Below are 8,292 nucleotides of genomic sequence, written 5' to 3' on the forward strand. Positions count from 1 at the left end.
GGTTATTTAAGGAAAGAGCATTGTTTTCAACAATATGAATTTCCTTCCGGACAATCCGGGGTTTAATACTTTGATCCACGGTTACTTAAACAAGGACCCTGACTATAAAAGGGATAGCTCCTCCCCCGTCTGGTAACGCAATCTTTGCTTCCATGGCTAATCGAAGATGGCTGACTAATGGAAGGTGAAGGGGGAAAAAGAGATTTGTACACGAAGACCGATATCCTTGTCTTGTTTCAATTGATTTCCACTTGAAAATGTTTTTATTGACGATTAAAAAGGGACGAATGGAGAAATACTGATCTTCGTTTGCAAAACTCAAAAAATTAGGCTATCGCAATTTGAATTTCGCGCTCCCAACGGCTCCTCCTATCGCGAGATGGTCGTACTGGCCCTCTGACTCCCCTCCGTTTGCCTCAACTTCTTGAGCCGTCGATATCATTGATTAGAGGATCTCAGTACTGTGACATGCTCAGAGAGAGTGGTTTTCATGTACATATATGTACATTTATGTACATGTGTGGAAATGTGTGTACGTGTCTGTTGTGATATAACTCATTTTCCACTTCGAATTGATCCATTATTGGGTTGCTACAGTCGCGCACTAACTAGTCTTTAGCTTTAAAATTGCATTTTATTTTGCCATGGCGGATTTTCCCTCAAAAAAAGCCAAAATAGCGGCGCGAGGTCTACGAGTCCGTTATACACTGGAGCTGGCGGTCGAACCCGGAATGGAAAAGCGATTGGAAAGCGTGAAGACAAGAATTAAGCGGTTGAAGGAACGCCTTCATTTAGCGAGTCGAACACCGATGGCAAATGTTATTTTGATGGAACGACTCTTAGACTTATTCGAATGGTCTGAACAAAGAGGTATGGCAAGTGAAAGTCGCTCCTCTTTGTTTACATCTTGCTCGTTCGCTCAGGCTTCTCATCTCGCCAGCGACGCGGCCACCCAAACCGACATAAACGGGTCCAATGTTTTATCGCACGTTTTGAGTTATGGGGAGAATACGACGGGTTCTTTCGATATCCATACAAAAAGCAAGGCTGACGAGGATTATTTCCTTGCATCGACTGACGCCACGCGAAACCTTTTGTGCACCATGGCCAGTTATAATGGGACTTGTCCTCTCTGTGGTTTTCTCTTCGACACGGAGTCGTTCTCCTTCTTGCGGCACGGACATGCGGTTCGTATCAGCCTCAACTGTGCTGCTGGCCATTCGCTCAGATGGTATTCTAGCAGTATTACCACGGGAAAGTTTACTGTTAACTTGAGGTAATTATTTTACTTACTCTTACCTTAGTGGCAAGACTTTGTTTGGCTTTTCATACTTTGAGAAATTCAGAAATGTTCAGTCACCACACAGTCTAAAATGTTCCTTGTCTCTGGCTATAGGATGATACACGGATTCACTTGTACTGGGCTAACCGAGACCCAGTATGTCAATTACTGTAAGGCATCCAAGATTGGGCACGTTGAAAAGAAGTACATTTCAACTGGTAAGGAACATCATACCATGATTCCATTAGTAATCTCCAAAAAACAAACAAACAGCCAAACCCAAAATTAAAGTTTCCTCAGGTACCACGGTACCAATTCCTTTTTTGTCTTGTTGGTTCTTCCTACTACTTATTAGTATATGGAATTAAAATTACAAATGTGATTTGCAAGAGTGTTTCAACACAAGGCCCAGCCTTACCAGCCAGGTGCCATTTATTGTTTTATTTTCCTTTGTTATTTTTTGGATTTTATGATAGATGACTGCACATACTTCAATTTTTGTATTTATAAGTAAACAGCAAGTGTGGCATCTTTAATTATTGCTTCCCTGGCAGTCTACTCCTCTCTTGGATATAGGAATGCCGTTGATCTGTTGTATGAGAAAAAGCTGGCCGAAGCCAGGAGGGAGGCTCAGCAAGATGCTCATTATGCCGTTTTTGGAGATGTTAGTATCTTTCCTTTATTTCAAAACAGTGTGTCAAGCACTGTGTGGTATATTTTACTTTATGCTCAACCATGTATATGGGTGTCTTTTCACACCTTGACAAGTTCTCTCTATTTTATATTGACAACTTCAGGTCATTATAACAGATGCTAGACACGACTCAAGTCGAGCTGCTCAGCACACCACTGTGTCAGCTATATCTTACAGGCAAGGACAAAACAGGGATATAGATCTGTTTGTTTTATAATTAACTGTAAAAAAAATGCTTTGTTGCTACTGCTGATCCATTTTTGCCAAACTTTGCCCAAATTGGTACATTGATGATCCTTTGAATAGCTGGCCCAAAATAAGGATATTTCATTGTACATTTCAGAAACAAAAAAGTTATTTTCAGCCTCCACTGGTCAAAGGTTGACATGCCTTCAGCAGCAACACGTGAGGTGCCAGTGACAAAAGAATTGGTGGAAGCTCTCACAGCTCTTGGTAAGATACATAACACAACTTGCTTTACAGTCAGTGCTCTCCAGTAAACTCATTCATGTCTTATAACAACGTTGTTGTTGATGTGCTCTCACTTATAATTTGTGAATAGCAGCAGTATTTCTTGACTTTTCTCAGTAAACTTATTCATTGTTCTTCTGCAAATTTCTCATTACATAATTATATGTACACGAATTACCAAGTGCCATGTTTTCTTTTTGCAGGTAATTTTTTGTACTTGTTTTTAATTTCTTTATTCAATTTCTTTTTGCAGGTCATCGTGTTGGTGAGGTTGCTCATGACTACGTTCCAGCTCTAAAGCAGTGGCTGACTGGCAAGGGGATTAAAAACTCGTATGAGAGCTGGCATGGTATGTAACAACTACAAATTTCTTTTCCTTTTACTTTAGTACCTCCAATCAATTTTGAATTTTGTTCCTCACATCATAAAAGAAAAAAAAATCAAACTTTTGTCTAAGCCCATTTAATTTCTCATTTCAAAGGTGGTAAAGGGGCAAAAAAGGCCATTAAAAAGGTTGCAAGTGGCCTCCAAAGGGATGCTGAGAAATCCTGGTTCTCTGAACTATCTGACAAAGGTAGAAATCTGTGAAATAAACTGTACAATATTTGTATGATCTGCATCGAATGTGAAAAATGACATGTACCAACTCTTCTCCTCTTTTCTTTTTAGTAAAATGCACCAAGACACATTTCTACCATGCCATGAAAAACTGCAATGGAGATGCAAATGAGCTGAAGATGTACATGATAAATATCATTGATCATTACAAGGTTAACCAGTGACTTGTTTGAACATTATATGACTGTTTGTGAAGCGGGAGAAGTGACCTATAGCCAGAAAAATAGATAAGTTAATAATAAGAATAATTTCAATGACAATGATGATGATAATAATAATTATAATTCAAACAATGCCATGAAATACTGTTCATTTTCATACGAACTTTTCATTGCTGTAGGGTGATCATTCAAAGTGTCAGAAAGATTCAAGGTGTCAACAAGAGGGCTGTGTGCAGCAAGAAGCCTCTCTCAAACGACAAGGCTATTGCTGCCTACAGGAAAGCCATAGAAGGGACAACAATCTACAGAAATGCTGAGGATTATGCCATGGTATTAATTATTGACTCATATCATGGATTTCGCCTTTGGAATACATATCAGAAACAGAAATTAATTGGACTAAAAAGTAGCTTATCATTGTTATTATTGTTGTTATTGCCTTGCAGTGTCGTGATACCAACTGGATCGAGTCTTTGCACTTTGTGATGCTAATTTATGCCCAGAAGCGCATACATTTTGGACGTGCAGACTCCTATAAGATGAGAATGCAATTGGCCATTCTTGACTGGGTACACAAAAGTTCTGATGAAGTTTTGTTTTGAGTAACTTGAGATACTTTAGAATGAGATGACTATGGGTTAATCTTTGTTATGTTCTCTTATAGAATGAGAACGTACTGAGGGAAACAACGTCCGAACAGTATTACCAAACGAGTCGCCAACCTGACAGAATTGCACCACACAGGGTGCTAGTGCAAAAAACATATAAGTTCAAAGATGAAATTTGGGCAACTTTTTACAAAACACTGTAATATTATTTCCATTGTATATTATATCCATTGTATATTATTTCCATTGTATATTATTTGCATTGTATATTATTTGCATTGTATATTATTTGCATTGTATATTATTTGCATTGTCGACAATGATTGCTAAGGTAATCACAATTTGTGTTTAAATTTACAATGTCAGAATTGTCAGGCTCTCTGGTGCCCCTGGTATGGCACATGAGGAGGATTTGGCCACCTTCCTCTAACATCCTTGATGACGCAATGAGGCATAACCTCTCTTACATCATCAATGTGACACCCCAAATCCTCCTTTCTTTGTTGATATACTGGGTTGTCCCAAAGGCCACAGTCTTTCAGCGTTCGCCAGTACCACTTGTAGTCTTTACGCCGTTTGGTATGGTTTGTTATTCTTGCATTACTTTGTCCCTGTGGCTTGAAAGGGGACAAAGTGATGCAAGACGGTTGAAGACAGTAGTTACAGGCCTGTCGTATTACGTCATTTGGTTCATCAGTTGGGTTAGGGGGTGTTTCATCGAGAGTGGTATTGCGGTGGTGAAACACGCTCACGGGTGATGGGGTAGTCGGATCCGCGTCGGCGCTAGGCACTGTGAAACGCGCTCGTTTGGAAGCTGTAAATAGAAAAGAAATCGAGAATTAAGGGAAGTGTATACTCGGAAAGAAAAAGCCTCAAAAAAGGAAAAAAAAATAGAGCGAAGTTCGAGAATAGGTCCCTTTGAAAGGAACATAGTTTTCTAAGTATTTTGACACGGCACTATGTAGGAAACTTTTTGCCTGAACATTTTAGACGCGCGTTGCAACGAGAAGCCTATTTCACTAGCTACTTATGAAAAGGTCGAGGTTTTCAATAGTTCTTGAGGCCCGTTCAGGCAATATAGCCGATGATAATTTGTTTTCCATCGGATTTCAGTCAACCAGACATGTTTCCAATCCGTGACCGAAATTATTTTATATGAGCACCCACGCGATTCGTATTTCAACACCACATATTCCGTTGGAGAAATGGCGCGCGATTCAAATAAAAATTCTATCCAACGTGATCTCTTGTTTAATTGCAGAGGAGTTCTTGTATAAGTGTCACATGAAATCCCGTAGACAAAACGTCGAAGAAACTAACCACTTTATTACAACAATACAAAACCGGTATGAGAAGAGGATTTTTGTGAAAGATAATAAAGGTCATAAAAGGTAGTCCTCACCGCTAGCCCTCTGGCCGTTTGCCTTCCTTACAGAAATGACATCGCAAGCGGGTGTACATTTCATAATTGAATCTATGAGTCCTTCCTTTTCCTCCTCGAAAACTTCGATAATGATCTGAGAAAAGGTAATAAATATTGATAAATATTACGTGACTGGTGCGGGAAGTATGGCACCATAGCAAACGGCAATAAAACAGCTAACGATGATGTTCTACTTACCCGTACACGTTTCCGTGGAGCCAACTGACTGGAGCCGATCATCTTTTCTTTGCCGTAAACGAAAATGGCAAAATTCGTAGAAGTTTGAGATATGCACTGGCTGCAAGTGACCTTTCGGTTACAATAGTTTTGCCGATATCGCACGGTCACGGACTGGTTGATGTCGACAGTTCGGTGTCATGGGGGAAATGACTGACGGCTTGCCCAGGGCAAGAGTCCTTTTATAGTTAGGGTCCTTGTTTAAGATCATTTCCGCGGATTTTTCAAACTTGCATATTGGCTGTTTAATAAAGCAAAAACTCTAAAAAGCCGTAGACGATCTCCGCTGCTTGGTTTGAATCCTGATGAATTGCGTTTGTTAGAAAACAGAAAAATGTTTTGTCTTCAGACTCTTTCAAGAAGAAATTACATCTTACCCCTGAGTTCACAGAAAAGCCGCCAATTTGAATGTCGGTGCACAAATCGCAAGTGAAATCATGCACAGCACTGAAAGGAGTGCAATGCAAAACCAATGACAGTGCCTATTTTCCTTGGAAGCCCAAAACGGCTCGCCAAAAATAGGGAAATATAATTAATACTATGGCATGCTTTTGTTTTGAATATCTCTATCACTTCCGACTCGTACTCTTCAAGAAGCAATTAGATCCTTCCTGTGTTGATACCACCAAGAGAGTAGGGTAGTATCAGAGAAAATAGAAGACTGAAAATGCTTCACTTAAATGCAACTCCATCAATATATGACAAAACACCAGCCCATAAAAGCCAGCTGAACGATGCCAACTTCCATTACAAAAAAGCAAAGACTAACGAAAAGCATTGAGAAAGACCGAATAGGAGCGCAAGCAAGACTGAAGATTGGCAACAATGTGGAAACTGTTCATCTCAATAAGCTTGTTTTTCTTTACCTCAACTTAGGTTTTGTAGTGCGTTTCTGTACATTTAATAATTGGTTAGCTCTATTCTGATTTTTAGAGGTGATTACTTGCGTTTGATCGCTCATTTTTAAAGAACTTCCGCCTTGAAAATAAAAGTGTCACTTGAATAACTCAATCGCCAAAATTTGGTGTACAAAACCTGAGCATACTTGGAAATGATGGTCTTACCACTCGAGAGAAGAAGTGAAGCATTGAGGAATTTCAGTGTAAGTGATAAGTTGGAGAGTACACAGGCAGAAATTATTCAGTTCAAACGCCGTATTTCCTTACTACATGCCATTTGAAACTATTAAAACTGCACCTAGTTTCAATGGACTAACGCATTTCATAAATCATCAAAAGTGAGTTTGCAAAATTCTGCGAATAACAGGGCATGCAATTTAATGCCGCGGTTATCAGCGGAGTTGATGCTCTCATGTAATTTACGAGATAAATTGTTAACAATACATTTTTATGTGACAGGCTTTTTCTTTGACGATGTCCTGCCTTGTTGTGACCAGTTCGCCTTGCGGTCAAGATTGGACAACCCTAGCAAAATTCCTTCAAATAGATCATACCGGAAGCTCTTCGGATGATATCTTGCAGTTCATTGGTCGCCATAGTTACATGATCGTCCCTCCGTCCAACCCTCCAACTCAATTTTATCGTAAAAGGCCCATGAGCAGACGATCAATCTACACCGGACGATGCCCCTTCACCTTTGAAGTTAAAGACTTCTTTGACACAGTACCGCGGTTTTTAAGCAACGCCACATGTGAAGACTGCGACGACCGTTGCAAGCCCATTTCCTACACACAGCAACTGCTGCGCAGAAAATGTGGGGACTATTAGCTATGGGAGGAGCAAGAAGTGCGAGTTGCTTACGTTCTCGAGTAAGAGACACTTGAACAATAGACGAAAGTGTTTTTCATTTTCCTCATTAGATTGGGGGAAATAGCCGCGTTTACTAGTCCTAATATTTTGAGTTCTTCTGGCAAATCGGGGAATTGTTCTAAAATAAAAAAAGGAAACTTCAGAATAATTGCGTCCAGGGTGAATGAGTAACAACTAAGCAAAATGAACTAACATGGCGGAAAAAAAGATAAACGGTTCAGGATGGGGAAGATTGATACGGATTTAAAATTTAGACTGTTCAAAATACAAATAAAATTGCTCCATAAACTTCAGGAAAATGTGAATACAGATGGAAAATTAGTTTACATAATATCACTTTTTTTCTAGCTGGCATTTTTACAATGAATTTACACTCGCTGCTTTACTCCTCACTGTGTGTTTATCATTTTTTTAACTTCAAATTAGCGCTTTTAAGAAAATTTTTCCATGTAGACACTGCATCTCAAGAAATGAGGAAAAAAAAGACAAAAGTCCGGGACTCTCTATTGGGGTTCATTATTTTTCCTACATTATCTCCAGATTTCACGAAGATTGACTGAATATCAGCCGAGAAGAAACTATCGAAAGATCAGAACTCTAGTAAAAACACTAAAAATACTAGAAAAAGTGAACGACATAAAATTTTTGGGGCGTTGGTGTTTGTTTTACATAAATGCGTTTTCACTTCACGCCTGTGAAGGCTGTTATCCAATCACATTGAAGCAAGGCATTTGACACTGTTTTACCCGTCGGCGCTGATGCTAGGTTCGATTTCCGCCGCTCTCTCAAGTCTGGTCTTTTTCGTTCCTCCCCGAGCCTACGCTGATTCGTGGTACAGCAAACAAAGAGTGGACACAATTTGTAACGAGCTAAGTCGAGTAGGTTAAGTGTAACACGTCTGAATATGAGGTTATGGGTGGCAAAGAAATCAGGCCGAGGAAGGAGAAAAGATCATCGAGGAGATCTAGAAACACAACACAGCTTTTCAACGATCGATGCTCGAAGTGCAATGCTACGCGAATGATGATG

The 8,292-nt window shown here is 39.7% G+C and overlaps 1 pseudogene across 1 annotated transcript; it reads left to right on the forward strand.

The window, feature by feature from the left end:
* Positions 1–508: 508 nt before the first annotated feature.
* Positions 509–4,085, forward strand: LOC148732496 (uncharacterized; annotated as a pseudogene). The gene is made up of 11 exons (XR_016000765.1): positions 509–1,276; positions 1,397–1,500; positions 1,837–1,946; positions 2,080–2,153; positions 2,320–2,429; positions 2,701–2,796; positions 2,929–3,021; positions 3,117–3,217; positions 3,406–3,556; positions 3,673–3,795; positions 3,891–4,085. The product of XR_016000765.1 is annotated as an uncharacterized LOC148732496 (transcript).
* Positions 4,086–8,292: the final 4,207 nt, after the last annotated feature.

The sequence above is a fragment of the Stylophora pistillata genome, chromosome 4 (genome assembly GCF_964205215.1).
Source record: "Stylophora pistillata chromosome 4, jaStyPist1.2, whole genome shotgun sequence".
Lineage (NCBI taxonomy): Eukaryota > Metazoa > Cnidaria > Anthozoa > Scleractinia > Pocilloporidae > Stylophora > Stylophora pistillata.